The sequence below is a fragment of the Myodes glareolus genome, chromosome 8 (assembly GCF_982192425.1).
Source record: "Myodes glareolus chromosome 8, mMyoGla1.1, whole genome shotgun sequence".
In the NCBI taxonomy this organism is placed as follows: Eukaryota; Metazoa; Chordata; class Mammalia; order Rodentia; family Cricetidae; genus Myodes; species Myodes glareolus.
The window spans coordinates 79444910-79472699 of NC_142033.1; positions in this window are offsets into that span (position 1 = coordinate 79444910).

Consider the following 27790-nt stretch of genomic DNA (forward strand, 5'->3'; position numbering starts at 1 on the left):
AGACAAAGATACACTATGTACAAGCTTTGATGTAGATGTATATACAGATACACTGTATAAAGTTTCTGCTTCTGCTGAAAGCTCTGGCTAATTTAATTTTCTTACTGAGTAGAGTTCTAGAGAGACAGACTTTTAGGGATGAAATTTCTGGATATACATTTGGGTTTCTAGAAACAGTTCTCTGATCTTAATATTTTTAAAAAAATGTTAATAACTCTATGCAGTAGTAAAGAGAGTACCCATAGTTCATGGTATGATCTAGGTACACAACAGAGCTCACCATTACGTACTCCTCACCAAATGACTTGGCCAGAGGATCTCAGTGGCTATATTTTGTACTTTCCATTATAAGAACATTACCTGACTGTCCCAAATGTCACTATACAAAATAGAAAAAGAAATGGATGAATCTGTGGATTAGACTCTCAGTTCAAGCACTGCATGTCTTGAAAGTTTTTTTTCTTTCTTTAAAGAGATTCCCTCTACTGTTTACATGGGGATTGCTGAAAATCAGATCCACAGTATCATCCTGATGCTGGCTGAAGTACAGGGAAGTGTGAGCAATGGACCAAAGGCAGTAGGACTCAGAGAGTGGTCATGGGAGCACTGATTGACAGGGATATTGGGCTTCTCACCTGCGATATATTTTGTTGGTGGATGAAGTCTCTCTCACTCTTGGAAGTGGCATCTTACCCAGCTTCTAAACGGATTAACCCTGGGTTGCTTAAAGACACTTAAAGGCTTTCCTTGAGCTAGTACCACTGAAGTCTATGTCGTTTTTCCTTTGAAGACACCCCTTACCACCCCTCTTTTCCTCTAGGCCAACAACTACTTAGATTTTGAAGCTATTTAGGCAGAAATCCTGGCAACATGTCTGTAGACAAATACTGTTAGGTACAACACCAAATTCACCAGTATGAGCTCTCCCTGAACAGACTCTTGCATTTAGGTAGAGTTGTGGTTCAGAGTCTGGGTCTTAGTTGGAGTTTCTATTGCTGTTAGGAGACACTTGACCACGGTAACTCTTATAAAGAAAAGCATTTAATTGGGATGGTTCTTCTACGGTGCAGAGGTTCAGCCCACTATCATCGTGGTGCAACATGGTGGCTGGCGTGCGGCAGACAAGGTGCTGGAGAAGGAGCTGAGATTGCTATGTCTTGACCAGCAGGCAACAAGAAGTGGTCTGAGCGTTGGGTGTATCTTGAGCATAGGAGACCCAAAACCTACTCCTACAGTGGCACACTTCCTCTGTTAAGGCCACACCTACTTCAACAAGGCCACAGCCTCTAGTAGTTCCACTCCCTGTGAGATTATGGGGGCTAATTGCATTCAAACTGCCACAGGGGGGCATGGGCTCTCACCAGTTGGCGGTTTGGCTAATCCATGAACCAAACATGATCCACTTTGAATATATTATAAATACTAGATCTGCCTTGGTATAACATAATAAGATATTCAAAGGTTTGAGGAAATTGGAATGTTGAATGGTTTGTTATTTAAGCCCCACTTACCCGTGAAGGCCCAATGGAAATACCTCCTACTGTCATTGTGAGAAAGGAGCTGCGGCATCTTTGAGAACTCTGTAACTGCTATTGGTTTTTGATTTTTTTTTTTTGCCTGTGGGAACCATAGCCATTCAGAAACATGACCATAAATGCAGTGGGAGTAACTGGATTCCAGAAGGGCATAGGCCAAGTGGCAGCAGCCACTCAGCAGAGGCAAGGGGAAGAATAGAGTATACCCCACTGGAGGTAACAAATACATTGTCTGGAATAGAACGAGTCCTCAGGCATCTCTCACTGTTACCATTCTCTGTGATTAAAGTGTGTAGAAAGCTAGTCCAATCCAGGCAGGCCTGCTGTTATTGCTCTGTGTTGTTAGAAAGCTGCTGTGTGCATAAGAAAAAAACATCCTTTCCCTTGTCTGTCTCACCACTTTATCATGTAACATGGGATGTAATTACACTGTAGGGTTTAAGTTATAGGATATCACTAAGATGATTACACATTTGTTACAGTCTGTATGCCACATATCCCTGTGTTTTCCATTCTTATCAGCTCACCATGCACCATGAGATTAGTTACATCACAGTATTCAAGTTATGGGATGTTGCAACAAGATGAACCATCCCACAGAAAACTCTGTCTGGGGAAGCAACTAGAATCTCTATGGCAGTAGGCATAACAGTCCTGTCACATCAGACAGAATCTTGCCTTTATTTGGAAATGATGTTGGGTTTAAGATGTGTTGAAGTGCCAGGTTGACAGAGCTCACTTTCAGTGGCTAATTTCTGTGGGTCAAACTGACTGGACAGCAAGGTGCCCAGTCACTTGATCAGATATTATTCTGGGAGTGTCTATGAAGACCACTGGACAATTTCAGCAGATTGACTGAGGGCTGTAGATGGACCCTCAAGGGGGTGAGTCTTAACCCATCAATCAAAAGCTAACTAGAGAAAAAAAGAATTGCTTCTTGTCTAAAAGAATTCTGCTTGTCTGATGATCTTTAAGCTGAGACACCAGCTTTTTATGGACATTAGATGTGGGTAGAAACAGCAGCTCTTCTGGGTTTTCTCCTCCTCTCCCTGCTCCTCCTCCCTCCACTTGTCCTCTTCCCTCTGCTCCTCCTCCTTCCTCTCCTTCTCCTCCTTCTGATCCGCCCTCTACTCTTCCCACTGTTCCTCCCACTCCCCTCAGCTCCTCTTCCCTCTATTCCTCCTTCCTCTCCTTCTTCCTCTGCTCCTACTCCTTATGCTCCTCCTCCTTCTGTTTTTTTCTCCGCTCTGTTCCTCCTCCCTCCTCTGCTCCTCACACTGCTCCTCCTCCTTCCTCTCCTTCTCCTCCCTCTGTTCCTCTTCCTTCTGCTCTTTCCACTGTCCCTCCTGCTCCCCTCTGTTCTTCTTCCCTCTATGCCTCCTCCCTCTGCTCCTCCTTCCTCTCTTTCTTCCTCTGCTCCTACTCCTTTATCCTCCTCCTCCTCCTCCTTCTGTTTCTTCTCTGCTCTGTTCCTCCTCCCTCCTCTGCTCCTCACACTGCTCCTCCTTCTCCCTCTGCTCCCCCTCCTCTCTGTTTCTCCTGCTGCTCCTCCTTCCGCTTCCAACCATGCTCCTCCTATTTCTGCTCCTCCTCCACCTTTTCTTTTTTTGTTTGTTTATTTTTTGAGACTAGGACTTACTTTGTAGCGCAGACTGTTCTGGACATCACAACCGTTTTTCTGTTCCATTCACTCACCTACTAAGATTAAAGTGCAACCCGGCATACTCAGCATCTCCCTGGGTCTTGAGCTTGTTGGCTCTGGACCCCAGAGCTGCACCATTGGCTCTCTGGTGTCTCTTACTTGCAGCCTCACTTGGACTCTGAGGGTTTTCTCACCCTGTAAGCAATATATTAAGCAATTTTGCCAACCAGTCACTTACTTTCTGTGTTTCTCTGAGAAGTCTAGAAGTATCTTTCATGAACTCTCAGTGAAACATGGTGTGTACTCTGGCATAACACTGGTACAGGAAAGTAAAAACCAGCTTCTTTGAAAGCAAAATTAATAAGTTTCATGGCTTGGGATTTCCCTTATATTAAATGGAAAAGAAAGAAAGGAAGGAAGGAAGGAAGGAAGGAAGGAAGAAAGAAAGAAAGAAAGAAAGAAAGAAAGAAAGAAAGAAAGAGAAGCAAACATGGCAGCCACCTGTGATGTGCACACGTCTAAGTGTTGTCTACAAAGAGAATCACAAGCACAATGCTTGAATGACTCTGCAGACCACTGGAGAGAAAAGGTCAAGGAAAGATCAAGGGGTCAGGGGAACCCACTTAGCATGCGCCAGGCTCCACCGTGCCACGTAAAAGGCTTTAGATCACCTTCTGCGACTTATGGGACAGATAACGATATGAGATTAATATTTTTAAATGCTAGGATAGTTCCTTTGCGGACACCTGTGTCCTTGTTTCCTGTTGAGAAAGCTGTAGACTAGGCAGAGCTTGTGAAAATTGCTTTATGAAATGGAAGACCACAATAGTGTGTTGCCTGATGTCCCAGCCCCAGATGGGGCCACAGGAACCCAGGAGGACCTGGCCTTTGCGACAATTGGCGCAATCAGTTGGCTCCCAGCCAACTGGTTAAAGACGCACAGGTGGGTCAGCAAAGCTTTTGTCATACAAGCACGAGGAGCTGAGTTCAAGTTCAGGAACCCATGTACAAAGCTGGGGATTGTAGCACAAACTGGCAACCCCAGCACTGGTGAGGCAGTGACTGGCGGAACCTCGAGGATTCCTAGCAATCGTGCACGGACTCTAGGCTAATGGAAGGTCTAAGGTGGATGGCACTCCTGAGAAATGTCATTCATGGTGGACTTCTGACCTCTAAAGGCACACATACACAGAGTGGGGGAAGGGGACACAGATGAGGGAGATGGGGGAACAGGACTGGGGGAGAGGGAGATGGGGGAGAGGCACCAGAAGGGCAGGGATCATAGGCGGCTCAGGAGTAACCCTAGGCTTACAGTGTTCTGCTATGCTTGTATGCCTCTTGCAAGCAGTTCATTCTTCGTTTAAGCTCTGAAAATGGCATCCTTGCTCTCCAGGTGGATGGGGACTGAGGGCAGAGTGTGCAGTAGTGGTGTGGTGACAAAACGGGCAACAGCTGGACCCCAGACCTTTCTCTTTCCCGAGTGTCCGCTGTGGGACTCCCTGAAGGTAGATATCTTGGCAAATTAACGTGGTATCTGCCAGTTTAGGAAAGAGGAGCATAGCAGAGTTCAACCACTTACATCAGGAGAAAGGGAGGTCGGTGGAAAACGTGGCCTTCGTCTCCCCGGCGCGTGCCTTTGTGTGGGGCATGCTCCTTGTTTATGTCCAGGAAGGGCCCCTAGGGCAGTCTCTTGGTGCCCAACCCTCCCCTACATCACAGAACTAGTGAAAAGATAAGATTTCTCCGCAGAGGCAGAACTCCAGGAGACATTTGATGCCTGCCTTATTCAAGTCACCAATAATCTCTCTTGCATCACTCACTTCGTTAGAATTGGCTAATAGGCCACAAGCCTCTGCTGAAGGCCGGCGGATATAAGCCGTGACCCTGCATACTGACTTCCCGAACCGAGCAGGGAGCTGCGGGCATGGGGCACGCTGGGCGCCAGTTCCAAGCCCTGTTCTGGAAGAACTGGCTTTGCAGACTGCGGCACCCAGTAAGTGTCCCGGCTTTCCGGAGGGCTTTGGGAGGGAGGGCTTTGGGAGGGAGGGCTAGTTAGAGTTCAGGCTCTACTCTGGTCTAACCGTCTTCTTGGAAGGTGCCAACAGCCACGGGGGACTCAGACGGCAGGGTTACTTTTCCTATCTGTGGCCCAACATTGCTGAACTCCCACGAAGAAGGCTAATTTAGAAGTAAAGCGACAAGTGGAGCTTGAAGGACTGGCATTTGGGACGTGTGTTGTAAAACCTGAGTGGCTTAAGGAACAAGGCCTCAGAAATGTTTAATGCATAAACATAATATTATGGGTGCTGATGCTGAGTCTAAAGGACGAGGACCAAGAATATAAAAGGGCTCCACGTCATACAGTCCTCAGTCACAGCCTATGATGTCCTATCTTAGTGTTAATTCACATCTTTTTCTCAGAGCTGTGTTCAGTTTACAGCTGCTAGGCTTTCCTGAGCAGATTGGAGTTGGGCAAACCAAGCTTGTGCTAACATCTCAGTTTTTAAAAAATCCCTTAAGTGTGTATTTTAATGAAGCACGGTTACAATGAACAGTCTTTTATCCCTGCTGCTGGGGAAGCCTCAGCAATAGAGATGTCCCATTCAGCAGTGAACCTGCCTGTCAGGATGACTGAATTTCATTCGGCCGACTCCTCCAGAAGAGCATCCTCTCAGCTCTGCTCACGCTAAAGCAAATGTTTAAAGGAAGGGTTCTCTGCCCTGAGACAGGAGGATCAGGACAATCTATATGAGAATTTGATTGCGCAAAAGGTTTGTGCACCAAAGATGCACGCCAGAGACGAGCAGGTGAGACACAGGCTCCCGATGAACTGTGAATGTGTTCTTCTCTGCCACTGCGGTGTTCCTTTGACAAACAGTGAATTTTATGAATGTGTAAAGTGCGGGATCTACACCTGTCTTCCCACAAAATGGTGTTCCAGAGGAAGCTGGCTTTCCATGAACACATTTTCTTTTTCATTTGTGTGGCTGATTTCATTAACTTCAATAGCCCAGTGATGGAGGGATGGGCGGTACTCAGACTCCCTCGCTCCTTAGTGCTTCCTGAGTGGGCTCTGACAGTTACTAGTTGACTGACACAGTGTCTTAGTTGATTTTCTCCTTGGGAGATGGCCAGAATAGTTAGTGTATGTGATATGCTCGTGGCAGGGGCCCTCACGTGAGTGGGGGTGATTCTTACCATAGCATGGTATGAGAGAAGCGAGAGCTTTAGTCATCTAGGACAGGAGCCTTGGGCTCTGTGAGGAAGAGAGGGGAGTAGAGCTTCCAGCTTGCTGGACCAGAAACTGGTCAGAACAGAACCTTGGAGGCAATAGGATGGCAGTGTGTTTCACATCTCTTAATCAATTACAGTGGAAATATTGAGGGCAGGCCCCTCTGGGTGAGTGTCTTCTAACTGACCCAGTTTTCTGTTCTCCAATGATGATCTGTAAATTCTGTTTTTTTTTTTACATTATGGAAATAGAGTGTTGTCACAGATGGGGACAAACAATCTGGCTGAGTGAAGAAACAGTCCCAAATGTTTATTCGGTGAATAAAACTTGGCATTATTTATATGAGAAGAAAAGCTCATCTGTTTTATGTGAACTTAAAAACCTCTTCATGTGGTTATTTTATGATTATAAATCCTTTGTTTAAAGTATAAGGTTGTTTTCTTTTTGTTTTTCTTTGTTTCGATTTTTGGTCTTTCTACATAGCCCTGACTGTCTTGGAATTCACTATGTAGACCAGGCTGGCATCGAATTCACAGAGATCCACCTGCCTCTGCCCCTCAGTGCTGGTATTAAAGGTGTGCACCACCACGCTCGACCATTTTACTTTTAAATTCTGTGTGTCAGTCTGTGGCTATGTACACATGAATGTAGGTCTGAGGGAGGGATCAGTCCCCTGACGTTGACATTATAGGCAGCTGTGAGGCAACTTTTGTGGGTGCTGGAACTGAATCTGGATTTTGTGGAAGAGCAATAAACACTTTTAATGACGGAGTCATCTATCCAGCCTCTATTGTTCCTTTAAAGAGCATTTTGTTATAGATATTTCAGAGACAAATTAAGAACAAGATAATGGATAGATAATACTTATCCTTATAGATGGCTGAGATTCTGCTTTTGGTAACCATTTATGAGAAGTCTAATTTTATATTAGCATTAACACCACTCATTTTATTACTCTTGCATTTTTATTTATTGCTTAGGCATTATTATAAGAAGAAGGAAGTAATTTTAAATCCCATGAAATTCCATTATGATGATTCATGCACTCGCTTTCTTGGCATATATAATACACACATTTTGATTGTTAATGTCATAGACTTCCCTTTTCTCATTAACCATTGAAGCCTAACATTTTACAAATTGATGCATGGTCTTCCTATCCAGTGGCTTTATTGCATGATAGTTCATCATCAGATGCACATAACTTATTTGACCATGCCTCTGGGCCATGAAGGCACATTTTTGCATGTGTGGTGTATGTATGTGTTTGTGTTCACATGATCTCTCTCTCTCTCTCTGTGTGTGTGTGTGTGTGTGTTAGAGACTGACGTTAGTGTCTGTCAATGCTCCCTACCTTAGTTTTTGACACAGGGTCTCACACCTGGAGCTCACTGATGCAGTATGACTATCTGGCTATTGAGTTCTAGGAATCCTCCTGTCCCTATCTTCCTGTGTTAGAGTTCTAGGTGTAAGCCACCATGCTAACCTTTCCCCCTTTGCTATGTGGATCCAGACTCAGGTTTTGATGTTTTCACAGAAAGCGATTTACTGACCGAGTGATCTGTTCATCTGTTCGGTCAGGTTTCCTGGACCTGGCAGGTTGCTGGAAGTGGTTACTGTTCTCAGGAGTGTCCACAGAGAGATTCTGACCAAGCTCATCAACATTATTATTACTAGGAACTATGAGCTAGGCGCTTATGCATGAATTTATGTATTTGTCTTTGATTTGTCCTAGCTATACAGCAACCAAAATCATTACTTGTGACTTTATAAAGGAAATAAGAATACCAGGGCCATGTGTGATAGTTAATCATGACTGTCAACTTAGTGGGATTTAGAGTTACCATGGGAACAAATTTCTTGACATATTCATGAGAGGTTATCTAGATTAAGATCACTGAAGTGGGAAGTCTCATCCTAAATGTGTGGTTCCATAGACTGGGGTCGTGGACTGAAGAAGAAGGAGAAAGTGAGAAATGGGTACAGGCATCCGTCACTCTCTACTTCCTGATGTGGCTGCAATGTGGCCAGCTGCCTCCCGCTCCTACTCTACCTTACTGGCCACTGTGCACTATTTTCCCTGACTGTAAGCCAAAATAAATGCTTTCTTAAATTAAAGCTATTTTGTCACGGCAGTAAGATAGTAACTAATTCACCAAGTGTTGCTTTTTTGGTAGTATCATAATTCTATCTTTTTAAAATTTATTTTTAAATCTCCTCTGTTTTCATGTGGTCTAGAGTGGCTGAGCCTACCCTGTTTACTATGTATGGCACCATTGCCCAATCTGACCCTTGAACTTTCTTGGGAATCCTCTTGTCAAATCTCATGCGTCTTGATTCCTGTTCTCAATGGTGAATGCTCACTTCTCTACCACTGGAGGGATCCTGAGGATTTACTGGGTAGTGAGAGCTAACACAGCTGCTTGCGTTTGCACAGCCTTGCTGAAGACTTTGACGAGTGGTGATGGGGACCAAAGTGTCGTGTGGCGTACCTGGATAGATTGATCTGGAAAGTCTCCTGAGGAAGAAGCTTGGTCTGCAGGACGATGCTATGGGGAATTAGGGCAACTCTAAGCGCTGAAGCCTAGTGAAGGTTATTAGGTCGTTGCAGGCATGCTGTTGAGGGGATAGTGGAACCTTAGTTTTTTCTCCTCCTTCCTTCCCCCTTGTCGCATGGTTAGAGTGGCTTTTCTCCACGCTGAATCCCTCCCGTGACATATGATGTCACCATAGGCCTGAAACAGAAGTCTATGACTACGGGTCAAATTAACTTTTCTTTTTTTCTCATATTTATTTATTTATTTATTATGTATACAATATTCTGTCTACATGCATGCCTGAAGAGGGCGCCAGGCCTCATTACAGATGGTTGTGAGCCACCATGTGGTTGCTGGGAATTGAACTCAGGACCTTTGGAAGAGCAGGTAATGCTCTTAACCGCTGAGCCATCTCTCCAGCCCCCTTAACTTTTCTTTTTATAGTTTGATCACTGTAGTTACTTTGCTATAGTAGCAGAGAGCTGGCTAATATTGGCATTGGGGTTCTAAAGAAATGGCAGGTAATTCTCAGCCATGGATAGTAAAGGATAAAACTGTATTGGAAATGTTCTTCTGCTCTGTACTCTTCAATACAGAACCCAGAGACACACACTCTGGACTCCAGACCCTTCTCACACATCAGTTCTCAGTGTCGTTGGTTCAAAAGGCCACAGTGATACTTCCTGTTAGGTACAGACAAGAGTTACGGTACGTGTTCCATGTTCCTCCTTCAGGCATGGCTTAGAAGAAGTCCACGAGACTGTCAGAGTGCCAGCATAGCAGCCTCCACGATCATCTCATGGCCAAGTTCAGCTCTGCATCCGTTAGAGAGCCCTCAACCAGCCCAGCTCAAGCAGGCTGAACCTCAGCCTGTATCTCTCATAGTCCTCCGCTTCAGGGTCTAATCCTTAAAACATCCTTTGAAAAACTGTTTCCCTTTAGCAGGGAGGGAAACACATTTTCAGGCTTCTCTGGCTTAAACCTCTGGTGTTGTATATGTGTGTGTATCTGTGTTTTTGTTTTATGAAAAAAAAAAACGAACCTCACATTTACTTGAGATTTTCATCCACCCCTGAGTTCCAGTGCTCAAATCTGACTTGGTTCGAAGCATATCTTTCTTTTGAAAAAGACGTGTTGGCCTCAATTTCTGCATTTTTGTAACACTAGAAAGAATCATAGAAAGAAAGTCCAGAAGTGGAGCAGACCGTCTTTCTTTTGGACATTATCTTAGAGGCTGATTCTATGCTTGTGACTATTTTTGTGCAGTTAGAAGTTATAGTTCAATGGTTTTGTGCCAAATGTATTTGACTTAAAGTTCTGTTAACAGAAACGAGAAGGTCATTGATCAAGTGTCTGAACTCTTAGTCAGACTGACAAAAAAAAAATCTTGATCTGAAAGACTGCTCCTGACGAGATGCTATAGTTGTGTATCTTGTCACAACTTCTGTGTAAAACCTCAGAATACCTTTTTATTGGGAAGAACCTCAAAAGTTCAAATGTTCAAACGTAGTATCAGCAGACATTGGGTATGCTTTCAATGAGCTGACCTATAAGTGGCTTAAACGAATAACAGCATTTAAGGGTCACCGCTGCGATCTTAGCGCTGAAACTAATATTCTCTGGATTAGGAGTCTTGCTGGACCCTGATACTTGCTAAGATCTTTCCCATTAAGAGAGATTTTTCCAGAAATGACCTGGTCGTCATCCTGAAGGGCAGGATTTAGGCTAAATCTATGTTTGCTCATGGGGCATATATGAGTTTGCCTAGGTCACTCTAACAAAATATTGTGCACAAAGAGGAGTAAAAAGAATGTGTTTCTTCACAGTTGGAGGCTGGGAACCCAAGGCTGAGGTATGGGCAGGCTAGCTTCTCTGAGAAGTGGTGTTCGTGTGGCCTTTTCCGCGTCTCTTTTCATCATCACCCCTGTGCATCTCTGTGTCTAAAGTTCCCTCTCAGAAGGAAAGGGAAGGCCACATGGGATCAGAGCTCATTCTATTCCAGTATGGCTTTGCTTGTACAAACTGTGTGTCCAGTGGTCCCATGACCAAGTTAAATCAGACGATGAAGTGCTGGGGGTTAAAGCTGGGGGTTAAGGACTTCAACCTAAGAGCCGCAGGGACCCAGCACAGCGCCAGTGATAGCCTGTCTGTGGCTGGGGTTTCACCCTTGCTAGTACAGCTGTGGCCTCAGGAGATAAAGTCGCACCTTGGGTGGTCTCGGACTTGTAAACAGCACAATGGAATTCTCAGGCACCACCATTCCACACCGAGAAATGCTCCACTTAACTCATTTGGGCCGAAGGAAAGATGTCCGCTTTTTAGAGCTCACCTCCTCTCCAGGAACGGTGGCATACCGGCTACACAGTGCGTCCACGATCAGCCTGTGCTGTATGGGAGAGTCTGTCTCAAAAGTCAAAGAAAAACAAAGACCATTGCTTCCTTAAGAGTCCGCTTAAAGCTTAAATCTTCAGTTATCATGAAGTGGACGACAACACCCTTTCCCTCCCAGGTTCCGGAGTGTCCCAGTGGGCCTGGAGCGACAGAGCAAAGTCCCATGGTTCTGATTCTTGCTAACTTCTGGCTGACAGTGTCATACCGTTTAAAGGTGAACAACTGTGACTTAACGGTCTGGCTTCTAGCAGAATTCCTGTGTTGTGTTTGAAAGGACAGAGTGGGCAAACTCTGCAGAATTTCCTGTGCCTTGTAAGCTCCGAGAACTTGCATGGGGGCTGTTCTCAGCCTTTCATCAAAAGTCCCAGGTATCAGTTGGGTTTGTCCAGCTCTCAGAATCCTCTCATGGAAAGGCCTGAGCCATGTGGCTTGGGTCCATGACCAGTGGTCTAACCCTGCTTAGATCCCTCTGATAGCTTTTGTCTAGCACAGTCTCAGAGTTGGTGTAGATGTTGGTTAGATCATTTTTGCTTAGGCCACGATAGCAATCGTGCCAGTGGCCAGCCCTACTCTTTGGAACAGACTTGTAGTTACCAGGACCCACAAAGGAGGACAGATGTTCTCTAGGCTCGATGCACTTCTGTGGCTCAGTCAGTCAGTCACAAGCGCCTGAAGGGCACTGCCAGATGGTTACCTGCCTACAGCCCTCAAATCTTTCTGCCTGGCCTCCCAGCAGCCTGCTACCCTAGAAGAAGCAGGCGCTGATGAATAAGACTGCGTGAGGGATAAGGGGTCCCTAGAGCAGTGCTTTTGCCCTTGTGTTTTTCTCACGGTTCCCAGCAGCCATGGAGAAGTTGTTCATTTTCTATAATGAAGCCCTCCAGACAACATTTTAGCCAGTTGTGTTCATATTTGGATGCCTTGTATAGTCTGAAGCTCTGACTGAATTCTCTTTATATATTTGGGGAATAATCTGGTGCCCCCAGGATAGATAAGAAGACTATTAAAAAGGGCTCGTGCGACTCTGGTGTGGCCTGAGTCTATCTTGGCTGCCATGATACACCCGTTCTAGACCCTGGGGGAGGAAACTGTTGGGTCATTGTGAGGTTACTACAGGTCATCCGGGTATGCCTCAGTGACCTGGGAAAAGCAATGCAGAAGTACAATTACAGAGAAGCAAGCATGTTTTGTGGTATCAGAGCTCAGAGCTGGCATGTACTAAGCTTGTTTGTTTTTCTTCTATTCATAATCAAGGGATCACAGGGCCCTTTCCATTCTGATTGATCTTAATTTGCATCTAATCCTTTGATTTGGCTTTCTTTTCCTCCCATCCCCTTTCTCAAAGCACAAGTAAGTACACAGACTACTGGCTGGGGAAAAACCAGCCAACCAAACAAAAGGCTTTGACGGGCAGTGAGGAAATGCCTTCACTGCTTTTCAGATACTAGGCTTTCGGATTCATTTCTTCCCCATTTGATTGTTTGCCAGGGGAGAAAAAGAAGTGAAAACGAACCGAGACTTCTCTCTGTGATATTCTTGTTGAAGTTGTCCAGCACTTGGGAGAGAAAACGAACGCTAAGATCAAAAGGCTAGGTCTCTTATGTAGGATGGCGGCTTCTGTCGAACGGAACAAAGGCCCCTGGGATTGGGATTTCCTTGCTGCAGTTGTGGACTTTGGCATAGACAGGCCCATTTTTGTTGTTGCATTGAGAAGAGGCCTCACTCTAGCCCCGACTGGCCTCGAATTCATGATTCTCCAAGCTCAACTAACTCTTCTAACGCTAGGATCATAAGTGCATGCTATATCCCCGGGAAGCCCTGGAGTTTTTGTGTGGGTCTGGCTGTGGAGGTCCTATGCAGGCTCTGAGGCCTGTCCCAAGGCGTGTAGTCATACTGTCTGGTTTGAATGCCTCACTAACATGTGTTGTCCTTTAGACTAGGGTCTGGAGCCTGGGGACAGGTGTACCTGTGTGTGCCGGTGCTCTCCTGTCTCCTCAGGGACAAGAGGAAACGGATAGAAGTCTCTGAGTGTAGTCATTGAGTTAGGAAGTCGTGGCTGAGTGTGACTCACAGGAGCTGCCGCAAAGGCCTGAGGTAGAAGCAGGTGGTGGCTAGTGCTGTCCTTGGATGAAAGCGGTTCTGTCTGCTCCGGCAGCTGTTGCTTGCTCTTTTGACAGCCTCCCCAGATGCATGTGGCACCCACATGTCTTCTCTCCCCAAGCTGATTGCGAACCTTAGCCCTGGATATCCTCACAACTCTTCTTCCCATTTCGCAGGTCAGGAAGCTGAGGCCAGGGAGGGGACACACCACTATTGGCACAGACCAGGGGAAGTTGCAGGGCCTACATTGAGAGACCTGGATCTATCTGAAACGGAATTCAGGCAGACCCTTCCTGGCTCTTCTGGTGAACGGCACTGAATGCAATCTTAGGGAGTTTATCTGAGTGCCACTAAATGATGAAGTAGTACAGAATGACCCCAGGCAACCAGAGCTTACATCCACCAGGGCTGGAGCTGGCGCTCTCCACATGATGAGCTGTCAGGAGCCACTAGTAGCATTACCATAGCACAGCCCTGCATGTGTCTCTACCAGAGCCTCGAATTCTGTATCCACAGCACGCGTTGGCCTGCGCTATCAGAGGTGGAGCTGGGGCACCATCTTATGAGCTGTTTTGTGAGGAGTCAGTCTTGTTCCCAAGGGCTTCTTGATCTCCTAGCATGTTCCTCATATACATGTGTATATATGTATATGCACACACACATATATACATATTTTACACACATATCAAGTATGCACGTATATCATATATATATTTTAAGATTTACTTTTGCTATTTTAATTCCATGTATGTATGTGTATCTGTGTGTGCATATGAGAAACCAGAAGAGGGCATCAAATTCCTGAAACTGGAGTTACAGGAGATTGTGAGCCACCAGACGTGGGTGCTAGGAACCAGACTCACTATAAGAGCAGTAAGTGCTTTCAGTCACGGAGCTATCTCTCTAACCCTTTGCTGTATGTTGTATCAAATACAATCTTTATGTTAGGTATGCTTTCAGTAACCTTATTCAATAGAGACACAAGGAATCAGAAAGGAACTTGGATTAATTTTCTGTTCTGATTTGCAGTGTCTGCTCACCCACTTCTTTCTAGGAGGAATGCACAGGTCACACGATGCCGGTTTACCTGTCCAGTGTTGAATTCTTTGCTGCTCTGTGTGGTTTGTATTTGTGATTTATTCTATCTACAGTGGTATAATACTGTTTCTTTAGTTTTCCGTTTTGAGGGGTTTTGTACAAGGTTGAATTTTGCTCCAGATCTTCTTGAATTTACACGAAAGGTCTCCCAACTTCCTTTCCAGCCTGACAGTTCTCTGCTTTGTTGTGTGCTCTTTAGTTTTGTTTTTGAGATTTATTTTATATGTCGCATGCCGTCATCTTTCCTTTCTATGGGCCTCCCATCTGCTCACTGGAGTTGGTTATGGCAGAACAGGCGTGACCTCCTACACCTAGTATCTCACACACCCCAACTCTGGCCACAGTAATGGAGGATTAAAAGTGCTTCCCTCAAATTGATGTGACCTAGCAATTTTTCAGTGACCCATACTCAGTTTCTATATTTTGTTTTTTTGCCACTAGAACAGTACTGAAATACTTTTGAGAATATTCTAGAACTTGTTCTCATGTTTCATAATGAGTGTGAGCCATTGGTCAGAGTAAACATGGCTATGATCTGGAGAGAGATGGCTTCCTCTCTAGAATGTTCTCACCAGTAGACCTCTCCACCCAGGGTGCACATTACTGCGTTTTTCTGTTCTTTTTGAAACATGATGGAAGAGTTTGTTTCTTGTTCCCTTCTTTAATGTCAGAAGCTATAGCTCAATGTTGGACAGAGTTCGATGCTAAGTCAATGTTTAATGAATGAATGTCAGAAGATAGACGATTATTTTTTTAATAGAATGTAGGAAGGAGAAAGACTTCCTTTTATCAACTTCCCCTTTTTTTCAGTGTTCAATTATTATCAAAGTTTGCAAATTTTCCTTTGAGGAAGTGGTTTGGGTTTGAGTGGGAGCTCTGAGCTCTTGGGATGTCTCAGCTCCTTGGTGGGCAGTGACATTACCTGTAATTAAAGGTGGCGTCTGTTGTTGGCGTTCTCATAACTGCTTGCACTGTGTGAGCCCTGGATTGTCTTTTCTGAAGCAACAGCTACAAAGGCTGCAGAACACTTCTGGAAAAGTCCCTACTTCTGAGTGGTTGGCATTGGGAGGCCCCAAACCGCCCCAGGCAGACACAGTAGAACTGCTTGTGTGCTGCAAAGTCTTTGTTTTCAAAGCCCAGGGTAACAAGCTAATTATGTGCTTTGCTTCAGCTTCCTTGATATTCTAAACTTAGATGTTTCCCCTCCCTTCAGCCAATCCCTTATCCTTGGGAATAAGCTTCTCCCTCAAAGGGGCCCTTTTCTGTCTTAATTCATTGGCAGTTTTACTTTTTACGCTGAAGCATTTTAACCTTCACGTTTTCCACTGTAACTCAAACTGCACAATGCCTTAGCCACTTGGAGAATTTAAAACTGCTTTAGGCTCTGTCGCGAGTGTGGTTTGTGCGAGTGAGGTGGAGGTTGGTCTGTTTATGCTGCAGTCCTAAGCTTGTCTCCTGTTCTGTCATGAGTCAGTTCAAGGGCACCAGGTAAAATAAGGATTCCGTGGTTTCCAAGGTGTTAGCCAGCACCATGAAGCCCATCCCACTGGACACTTTGAGGCTTCTGCACTACTTGGAAGTGCCCCAGGATCCTGGGAGGAAGCCAAAGATGGGTTTAGTTTTAGATCGAAGATCTGATTCGGGTTTCGATCATTTCTCTGGTACGGGTGTAATGTTGTGTCCAAAACACCGGGGGACCCAGAAATGCTTTAGATATCGGATATTTCCCAGGATTTGGAAGATTTTCATGTATCTATAATGAGATCCTCAGGGAAAGAACTTAACATCCTATCTAAACATAAAAATTTATTCGTCTTTCATGGACGTCTTTGTACACACAGGCTGAGGGGAACCTTATACCATCCATCATACAATAATTTTGCCCACGAAACCAAGTTTCATGGTGTGCATTTTTTCACTGACGACATCATGTCATTGTTTTAAATCTTCTGGATTTAGGGGGCATTTTGAATTTTTTAAAGGTTTCGAATTAGAGATGTTCCACTTGTCCGTTCATTTCATCCTCTAGGAAGCTGGGACTCCATCCATGTTGTTCACCGTTTCCCAGCTCCTGTGACATGATCCATGTGTTCTCATGATCAAGCAAGTCTATTACATATTTTTTGTAGATTTTTTCAAGAACACAGATGGTGGGGGTGGGAGGTACTGAGAGAGTGGAGGAAGGGGCTAGAGGAAAGGAGGGAGGGGAAACTACAGCTGGGATGTCAAACAAACAAAAATAAAATCCCAAATAAAGCAAAACAATTCTATTTCTTTAGTTCCTAGACACAATAGGTTTTATTAAAGAAATAAAAAGGAAAATGATGGCATTGTAATAGGGTTTCATCTTTTTCATAGTTTGTGGAATTTGTGTCTTAAGACACCAATATGATTCTCTTTGTTTCCGTCTATGTGTTTTTTTTTTTAAATTTTTTCCCATGTAGTTCCATCTTCTACATGGCACGGGCCTTTGTCTTACCTGTCTCCAGCCTAGCTCTCAGGAAAACAAATCAAATGACCCATTTGTTGAATAACAAGCTCTCCCATTGATCTGTCAGCTTTTCTTCTTCTTCTTCTTCTTCTTCTTCTTCTTCTTCTTCTTCTTCTTCTTCTTCTTCTTCTTCTTCTTCTTCTTCTTCTTCTTCTTCTATATGTTAGATCTGTAGAGCTCTGTTTTCGGGCTATATATTCCCCCCACTGAGCAGTTCTCCTGTGGTTAAATGAACAGTACATTGTTTTAATTACTATCACTTTATGCAAGGCTTTGGCATGTTAGAAGATGAGTTCTTCTGACCTTTCAATGTAAATGATCTTGGATACTTTTGGTCTTTAGTCTACTAAATATATCTGAGAAACAGCTCATGAACTATGCCAGTAGGCAATGCTAAACCGACATACATATTGGGGTCAGCTCAACTTGCTGACTGTTCTATTGTGCAGAGCTACAGATTTACATCAAACCCAGAGGTCAGGGCAGAAATGGTATCTTCATGACAATGACACTTTTATGGATTAGCAATGCTCATCTGTCCCTTATTTAAATACTCTGGCACCTTTAATACAATTAAGTATCCTATAATATTGCACATATTTTAGTTTTTTCTCCTTAGCTGTATTATACTTTTGATGAATGATTAAATGTCATTTAAAATGCGTTTTCTTATTGAATTTTGCTGGTGGTATGCATAATTATTGCAAGACAGGTTAGTGAAATCATCTATCAAGGTAAATTTGGAACTTCCAACCCCTATTTTTGTCAGGTGTTCTGGAATATGAGGTATGAGGTATGCACATGTAATTTCAGTCCTTATTATATGCTGCTGAAGTTCTTCACATTGAAGTTCTTTTTTGTAGTGTTCCTCTCAGTGCCTTGTCTTGTCTTGCTTGTGTGGTGCTAAGTAACTCGTTTATTATTTACCTGCTATGTACTTTTCATCTCCTCACTTTCGACCACCTTGCCTCTTTATAGTTTAACTTCACACATCCTAAGTAGTACCTGTCAATATCCTTTGAAAGTAAAGCCTGAAGTCCTTGTCTTTCAAATAGTCTAATCCACGCACTGTTTGGAATCTGATCACATCTTTTGAAAGCTGCATTAGTGTGTTGGGCAATGGGAAACCTGGTTTCTGTTTATTTTACAGTTCTTTTTTTGTGTGTTCTTGCCATGTAATTTTTCAATGACACTATTCGAAATTGACCAAGCTTCTCGGAATCGTCTGCAGAGACTTGGCTGCATGTTGACTTCTTGCTCTCAGTGAGCAGAGTTGTTGGTGATTCTAGTTATACTGTTAGGAAGTGTCTTCTCTGAATTGTTCTTGAGATCTTCTGGGTGTTTGAGTCTGTGTGGGTGTGCATGAGTGCATGTGGTACATGTGTGTCTGTAGGGGGCGTGTTGGTGAATGTGGGTGTGTGGGTGTGTGGGTGTGCTGTACGTACGTATGTTTCTTGGTTAGGGTTTCCATTGCTCTGATAAAACACCATGACCAAAAGCAACTTGAGGGGGAAATAATTTAATTTGGTTTACACTTCCAGGTAACTTCACTGAGGGAAGTCACAGAAGGAACTCAAGACAGGAACCTGGAGCCAGGAACTGAAGCAGAGACCATGGAGGGATACTGCTTATTGATTTGCTCCTCCTGGTTTTCCCTGCCTTCTTCCTTATACAACCAAGAAACATATGACTAGTGTGACACTGCCCAGAGTAGGAAGAACTCCTTCATATCAAACATTAATCAAGAAAATGTTTGATAGACTTGCCTATTATAGGCCAGTGTTATAGAAGCTTCTCTCAATTGAGAGATCCTCTTCCCAAGTGACTGTAGCTTATGTCAAGTTGACAAAAAATCCTAACCAGAACAATATGTATAGGTATATATGTGTATGTGGTGTATATGTATGCACATATGTGTTTGTGGTATGTGTGTCTATGTGTTAGTGTGTACACACATGTGTGTGGTCTGTATGGAAGAATTCCCACACAGTCTCACGGGTTGTCTATTTTCTTTATGCTATTACATTTCTATTATCTGTAGATTTATATCTTTCATCAAAATCTTTAGGCATATTTTAAAAATTATCACATTTTTTTGTTTTTGCTATTGAGGCAAGTTTGCATCTCTTTGGAGCTGGTACCTCACCAGCAATGCACAGCTGTTCCCAACCAGCCACACTGAAAACAGAAATGATATTACTGGATTTTAAGTTATGAGCCATTTTCATGTTGGCTAGATTTCACTGTTAAGCTTTTACCCCTTGATTGCTCATGGTCTCTATATTATTTATGTTCTATAACAACTGAGAACACACACAGACAGACACACATACAAACATGTGCGTGTGTTTGTTTTTGTTCCAGGACAATATTAGCTAGGTATTGTATACATTTTTATATAACTTCAAGTTTTAGATGATGAAAGAGCAGCTTAAAGGCTGGGCACAAGCCAACCTTGAACATATCCTCAAAAGATTCCGTGTACATGCCAGTGGATCAGTACACACAACGTACACTCCTTATCTTTGATCAATAGCCTGAAGTTCACTATCCACAGTTTAAGAATAAATAATTTTCTGAAATACAATATAAACTCACGCTTTTAATCTTTAGGTGAAGTCTTCTACAGCTTTGAGTATTTTTGGGTTTTGTGTTTTGAATTCTTTCTCTCAGGGATGCTAATATGTTATATTGCTTCGTCTTTGCTTTCTTCTGTTTTAATATTTTTGCCTTCGAAATACTTTAAAAGATCACTGTTATTACTTCCAGCTCTCAGTGTTCAAGAATTCGTGTGTAACTAGTGTCTATTTTGTGTGTGTGATTTCTTCAGTTCCTTCTCTGTAGCTCAGTGAGCTTTCACTTTGATCATCTGTCACCTTTTTGAGTTCTTATTTTTAATGAAGTCGTTCTTCCTTATGAAGGGCTTACACATCATTCTATTTATTTCATTTCTTATCATGCGTCCTGGCTCTCTTTAGCTTGTGTTTGGCTTGCCCGTCTCTCTGCATTGTGTCTAGACAGTAGATGTGCTTTGAGGAATGTGACTTGCGCTTTGACAGCCTAACTAAGGTTTTCTGTTCCTGGCTCTTTTCAATGATTTTCTTTTCTAAATGATTTTTTTTTTTTGCTGTGGTTTTCTTTTATATTGGCTCCGATCACAGCCTGTATCTCCTGTTTTGTTTTGTTTGTTTTGTTTTTGTAACAGGAGGTGAGGTGGAGTTTAAGAGAGAGTTCATCTGAGATGAAAGACAATCTTAATATCCTTTACTGGGCTCCGTGTTCTCCTGTGAGTTTTCGTTACATATTTTATAATATTTCTACTCCATTCAGTTGGGGAAATTTCTGTTCAACTTTGGACTCACTTCACCCGTATACTCCTTTTGTTGTGTGTGTGCTGCTGGGGATCAAACCTGGAGCCTAGTGCCAAGAGCTCTCGCTCCTGAATACCCCTCCCTTCCCGCACAGCCTATCCTTTCATCTTCAATGGACAGCCTTGGAGGCTTCTGTGGCAGCAGGTCCTTGACGCTCATGCCCATCGCTTGTTTCATTAGATTAGTCCCCAGAGCAGTTTCCCCAAGTGCTCTGCCAGAAGAGGGGAGTCAGGAGACTCCTTTGGTGTGTTTCTCTTTGTCAGTGTGGATGCTGGGAAAACACGGAAGACCCCTCATGATGGCTTTAGCGAGCGTGGGCTGGGTTGGTACTGATCATGTTGTAGATTTTCGTGTATGTGTTTTTCTCTTGAGGATCAGACAAAGACAAGTCCCCCACTCACTTCCTCTAACTTTTCCTTCCCACCCCCCTCCCTGCTCTTTATTTTGTCTGGAGGAAGGAACTCTCACTGTATTTCCTAGCTAGATGTTCTATCCATTTTCAGACTGCGAGGGGCTCCCGTATTCTTTCCTATCTTGGCTCCCTGAGGCCATAAGGAAAGGCTCTGTTGGTGCTTGGGATGGGATGTGACAGGAATCGGGAATAAGCCAGGGATCCCCTGACCCATGAAGGTCACAGACAAGGGTTGTGAAAGTCAGGTGTTAAGTGGGCTCTACACTCTCTCCTGGTGGGAACAGCTTCCTGGGGCTCTGTTAAAAGAGCAGAGGGCTTTGTGGTTGATTGGAAAGGTGACCCAGACTTTTTCAAGCATTAATAGGTTCAACGGATGACTGATGGTTTTTCTTGAGAGCAGAGTCTGTGGCAGGACCCATTCCTGGGTGCTTTCTGACACTGATGGTTTCTTTCACGTAGGGCTGATGGCGGTGTTTAGAAGGGAGAGCCTGAAGCCTGGGAGGGAGAGACCAGTCCTGCAGATGACAGGAGGCGTGCCCATGAGCAGGAGTGTGATTAAAAGTGCCAAGTGAGACTCTGGGCTAAAGACACCTGAGAAGAAGAGGGGACTTTGCGCCCCCCCCCCCCCCCGCAGAGAAACAGGAGGAGCCGATTCACAGGTGCACAGTGGACGGTGACTCAGCGGAACACAGTGTCTCCCCAGGTCCTTTTCTCCTGTGGTAATTTTAGATTCAGAACCATAGACGTTCCTTCCTCTTTGTTCTCTTCCAAAGGGAAGTTTACCAACTTGTAAACTAAAAAAAAAAAAAATCCCTGACATAGTATTCCTTTAGGTTTAACTGGGTTTCCTTTGAATTTCAAGAGCCCCGAAGGAACTTCTCCGTGGGATGCAGGGTTATAGTAGCTGCAGTAGTTTTCATGTGTAGCTAGAAATTTGTCATTGCTTTAAGACTACAATGATAATATTTGTAGTTGTGGCTGACAGAGTTTATTTGGCAAAACTCCTTAAATTGCATTCTCTTTGCATCTAGGACAGAGAATAAAGATACTAATTTTTTAAAACTGTTATGTTGTCTACACAAAATATTTAAATAATAAAAGGGCAAGTAAGATGGGTATGCCTGTTACATCAGCACCTGGGTAGAAGCAGGTAGAGCCAGCAGTTCAAGCCTGGCCTCAAATACATAGTGAGCAAGGCTGGGCTGTATCGGATCCTAACTCAAAACTACAAACAAACAACAAAACAAAACAAAAAACCCCAGCAGCCTACAAAAATGGGGGAAAAAAATCTTTACTAATCCCACATCTGACAGAGGGCTGATTTCCAAACTATATGAAGAGCTCTAGAAAGTAGATATCAACAAACCATGTGCCAGCATGGGTTGGGGGACAGATGCTCTCCCTGCCTGCCCATCGGCACCTGAGGCAGGTGGAAGAGCTGGCCCTGAGGTCATAAGAGCAGGAGCGCTGTCCCTGCCCCTCATCAGCTACCACACTCAGTAGAGTGGCTGCTATACCTTGCCGGGATAGCACAATAGAGCTGGCTGGCCCTTCGGGTGTAGGTATAGGAGAAGTGGCCCTGAGGACGTGGAAGCAGAGAATTGATCCTGCCCCTTGATCACCAGGGGCAAGGGGTTAACTAGCTAAGGCAATGCTGAAGAGCTCACCCTGGTGATGTTTAAGACAGGGGAAAGCTGATGGGCTGACCAATCCTGCAATTACAGGCCCAGAACCAGAGTTATGTGTTGACTCATCCCAACATCCACCCCATCTGTGGTCTGCTAGAGCATGGAGTGGGGGATAGGAGTTGCGGTAGGGTCAGTCCTGAGGACCCAGGGCTGCAGGATCTTCATGACACAGGGCAGCAACAGGATGTCCAGTAAGAGTTGCAGTGAAGGCCCAGTGTCAATGGTGTAGCAGAGACCAGGGGCCTAGCACCAGGTCAATGGTTCTGTGTGATGAACACCTGCGTGTAAAATGTATGGGTAATGGGGTTTACTGCGTGGCTCACTGTGCACTGTGTCACACTGCAGCTTCCAGGATGAGATTTTCCTCTCTCTTCTCCCCCTCTTTTTTCTCTTAAATTTTACTTTACTTTTTATTGTGGGGGTTGGGGGATGGGTAGGACCAGGAGGCATGATGTGAAAGACACAAAGAATAAATTTAAAAAGTTAAAAATAATAAATCCCACCAATCCGAAAGAAAGAAAAGAGAAAGAAAGTAAACATGAAAATGTGGTACAATGAGATCATGAAATTTGAAGGCAAGTAAATGAAACTAGAAAAAAAGTAATCCTTAGTGAGGTGTCCTAGACTAAGAAAGACCAACTTGGCAGCGTGTACTCGCTCATCAATGGATATTAGCTGTAAAGTAAAGGATAACTGTGCTACAATCCACAGACCTGGAGAGACTAGGTAACAGAAGGTTCTAGTGGGGGATGCTGGGATCTTCCTGGGAAGGGGAAATAGACTTTCTGAGTGGACTGTGGGCAGGTGGGGATGGGAACATGAGAGATCAGGTGGGGAGGATGGAAGGGAAAGGAAAGTACTGAAAGAAACTACTGGAAAGGGGAGCAGGGCACGCTTTGGGGTCAGATAAAAACCTGGTGCAAGGGAATCTCCCAGGAATCTACAGAAATGACCCCAGCTAAGGCTCCTAGCAATAGTGGATACATAGCCTGAACTGGTCATCTCCTGTGACCAGGCAAGTCTTCAAATGGAGGGAGTGAGAAATCAACCCAGCCATATAACCTTTGACCTACAGTCTGTCCGGCATATGGGATGTGCTGGGGTAAGGGGGTTGCAGAGATTGAGAGAGTGGCTAAGTAATGACTAGGCTAGCCTAAAACCCATGCTGGGAGAGTAAGCCCACCCCTTACACTGCTTGGAGTGCCAGGACCTACAGGCTGGAAGACCCAGAGACCTAGGATCGAAGCAAACACAACTGGAGGAGAAAATGTCCATGTAATAATGCCTGCCGATAGATATTCTGCTGGACTCACAGACTGGTGCCTAGCCCAGTTGTCCTTAGAGAGGCTCCATCCTGCAGCTGAAGGAAACAGATGCAGATGCCAAACATTAGGCAGAACTCCGGGAATCCTTCAGAACAGGGGAAGAAAGGATTGTAGTAGCCAGAGGGGTCAAGGACACCACAAGAAAACCCACAGAATCAACTAACCTGGGCTCACAAGGGCTCACAGGGGCTCACAGAGACTGAACTGACAACCAGGGAGCCTGCACGGGACTGAGCCAGGTCCTCTGCATATATGTGACAGTTGTGTTGTGTAGCTTGGTTCTCTTAATGGGACTCTTAACAGTGGGAATAGGAGCTGTCTTTAACTCTTTTGCTGACTTTTGGGACCCTACATACACCTCATACTGGGTTGGCTTGCTCAACCTTAATACCTGGGGAGGTGCTTAGTCTTACTGCAACTTGATATGTTTTGTTGATATCCATGGGAGACCTACTCTTTCCTAAACAGAAACTGAGGAGGAGAGGAGGGTGGAAACAGAGGGCATGGAGGAGGGACTGAGAGGAGAGGAGGGATTGAAAATGTGGCTGGGATTTAAAATAAATAATTTAATTAATTAAAAGAGAAGCAAAAATGGCAAATGAAATAGAGAGAAAATGTCAACATCACACGAGGCCAAGAGAGGGTTGGATTCTTTAATTGAAAACCAAAAAATTGATGATTTACAAGGGAGTTAAAAAATTATTAAATTAATTAAATAAAAAGAATTATTTAATAGAGAAATGGGCACCTGGAAGAACAGAGAATTAGCAGGTAAGGAATTGTTATGCGCTTAAAAACATGATTTCATCTTAGTAATGAAAGGAACTATCTTTGATATCATTTTGATAAAATTATGACAGAAGTTAAAAGCTTGGCCTAGAGCTGTAAGTCATGGGTGAAGTGCTTATGTAGCATGCCAGAGGCCCTGGATGTGATCCCAAACATTACCAGGAAGCAGCAGAAGTTACACTTTAGGGGTGTGATGGGAAAGAGTGATGGTCGTATTTCTCTCTCGGTGAGAGACTTACAGTTTTATCTACCCAGACTCAAATCCAGAATCAAATCCAAGTTCACCTTGGCTTAGGGATTGGGTTTAGGCATATTCTCTCCTAAGTCAGCCAGACAGGTAAAGAAAGCTCCTGTCAGTCACTTTTCTGTGAGTAGGTGTAAGTCCCTGAGGGTACCTGAGTGGTCAGGCTCCTCCCCCGAGGACCTCCAACTGTCAGATTCCACCCACAGAACACCCTAACTGCCCTAAGGGTGAGATCCAACCCCTGCCCTACAGAGTAAAAAAACCCCAGCTCTGGACTTGAAATTCCACCAATCCTCACCCTGGAAATCTCCACCTTGGAAAACTCCCCTTTGCCCAATGCTATATAATAAACCCTGCCTCTGCTCGGCTCTCTGCCTCTTTCCATGGACACAGAGTCAGCCACCTTCCTGGGTTTTTCCCTCTCAATAAATGTCTTGTGTGAACTTTGTTGTGTGGTGTGACTGTGGTATTCGTGGCTCCTGACTGCCAGGATACCTCTCCCTTCATCCACAGCAGGTGAATGGATAAATAATCTGACATCAGAGGATTAGCTAGTCTTTGAAAAAGGCAGATCTCTAAATGCTGATGAGAAAAATGGTCTCTGGCTAGGTAATGGTGGCCCATGTCACATGCCTTTAATCCCAGCACTTGGGAGGCAGAGCTCTGTGAGTTCGAGACCAGCCTGGTCTATAAGCGCTAGTTCCAGGACAGGCTCCAAAGTTCCAAAATTACAGAGAAACTCTGTCTCGCATGCGGTAAAATTGTTCTATTGATACAGTAATGATCAGAACAATGCAATGAGTTGGAGCCTCGTACGTGTTCTTTGGGTTGTCATTTTTAATTACAGGTATCAGCCAGAGCTAGTATCTATTGGTGCATACTATTAATAACTAGTATATACTAATGGCTTCATGGTGACTTTCTTATATGCGTGTCTCTCCTGCTTTGATCATGTAGCAGTCCAATAAGCTCCTGCCAGTGCACTGGATCTTGCTCTCTCAGCAGTAAGCGCCTCAGCCCCACACTAGCCTCTGCAGCCCTTTTCTCTCTATGAGGGGAGCTATTGAGTTATCTCATGCTGTCAGGAGCTTTTGTCCTCTGGTTCCTGGCTCAAGAAACGCTTCCCTGGAATCGACTTCAAAGTGTTATTCTATTTCTGTAATTACACCAGGGACTCAATCTCCCACCTGTGCTGTCCTTGCTGGTCTCAGCTAGTGCGCTCACCTGGGCACGCTGACATTTGCTCCCTGCACGTCACTGACAAGCTTAGGGTGGGAAGGAGATGGTAATGGCAGGCTGAAGAATAACAGAGCCAAAGAGACCAGAAGTCCCTTTCAGTTCAAAGCATTACAACTTGGAATCTGAAGTAGCTAGACACTGTCATCAGGGTCTGATTGAGGGCTTCAGTTGCTGATTTTTAGGTAGTTTTTGGTGTGAATTTCTCCAGTCCCTTACCCATGTGTATTAGAAAGGTGAGAAGGACTGAAATCAATAAAGATTATTCATACTAATGCTGGCTTAATGATTGTCTCTCTTTCTCATGCCTATTCCTAATTCCATTGTCAGTTCATTTCTTTCAGTTTTGAGATTCTTGTTTTGTTTTGTTTTGTTTTGTGACAGGGTTTCTCTGTAGTTTTGGAGCCTGTCCGGGAACTCGCTCTGTAGACCAGGCTGACCTCAAACTCACAGAGATCTGCCTGCCTCTGCCTCCCGAGTACTGGGATTAAAGGTGTGCACCACCACTGCCTGCTCAGTTTTGAGAATTTAAGGTTAGGGCTGTATGTGGCTCAGTGGCAACACATTTGCCTCACATGCATGAGGCCCTGGGTTCAAGTTCTGACCCTGAGATGATAGTTCAGGGTCTCCATATCCTTGTGATTTTCCGGGAAGTTCTTCAGCACGTCAAAAGATTTGACTCACTTAGGTTGAGGAGTTTATTCCAATTTCCCCAAAGCAATTCAAAGGACAAGATCTTTTAACACAGAGAGTGTTGCTCTTTAGAAGCAGCGTTCTCCAGCCTGCGTGTAGCCACTTGATTGAGTGCTATGCAAAGTGAAAGCGGGATTCTCAGATGGAGCCGGAGAATGCGGCACTACCCACTGCAGGAATGCCCGAGAGATGGGAAAAATTCAAAAGGAGTTGATTTGTTGCAAATGATGGTGAAGTTATTTATATCTTTTATTCCTTCATGACATTTCTGAAATTAAAAAAAGAAGTCTTGAAAATGGAAAGAATCAGAATTCAGGACAGGTGAGAAAGATGAGCAGGTGACATTAGTTGAGTTTGGGCCTCAAGGCAAATGAGCCAGGGCTTCTCTCAGTCTCCACCCCGGCAGATTCTAGAGAAAGTTTGTCGACCAGGCTGTGCCAGACCCTCAGTAACTCTGTGTTATGTGAAAGTGGCTGACTGGCTGTTGCTCTGCCCTGGGAGACTCAGTACAGGGCAGAGGTGCGATGACTCTGCACCTTGCCATGGGCACAGAGAACTTGTGTCCATTGCTACCCACGGCACACTCTGACAAACAATTGCTTCTAAACACAGAGAGGTGCCACACTATGAATTTATCAAAGTAAAGCACGGGTATAAGAATATACATAGAACACAATAAAGCTGTGTCAGGAAAACCAGGCCTGAGAATTTCCTGGATACACTGGACTGAGGAAAAGGTGTCAGTCCCTCAGGTGTAAGCCCCTGTAGAGAGGAGGACACACGGAAGCGGTGACAGCCCTACCAGTCTGTAAAACCTGACCACCCAGTGTGTGTGTCACTGGACCAATATCAGAGAGTGCTCAACTGTCCTAGGGCCTTCGGCCTATCTCAGTCCCTCCTGGTCATGTGGTCTGCTTGAGATAGTGTCCATCTGACCCCTGGTTCATCGCTCTGTACCCAGTTTTGCCTCTCATTTCTGCACCTCCAGTGTCCTGTACCTCACACT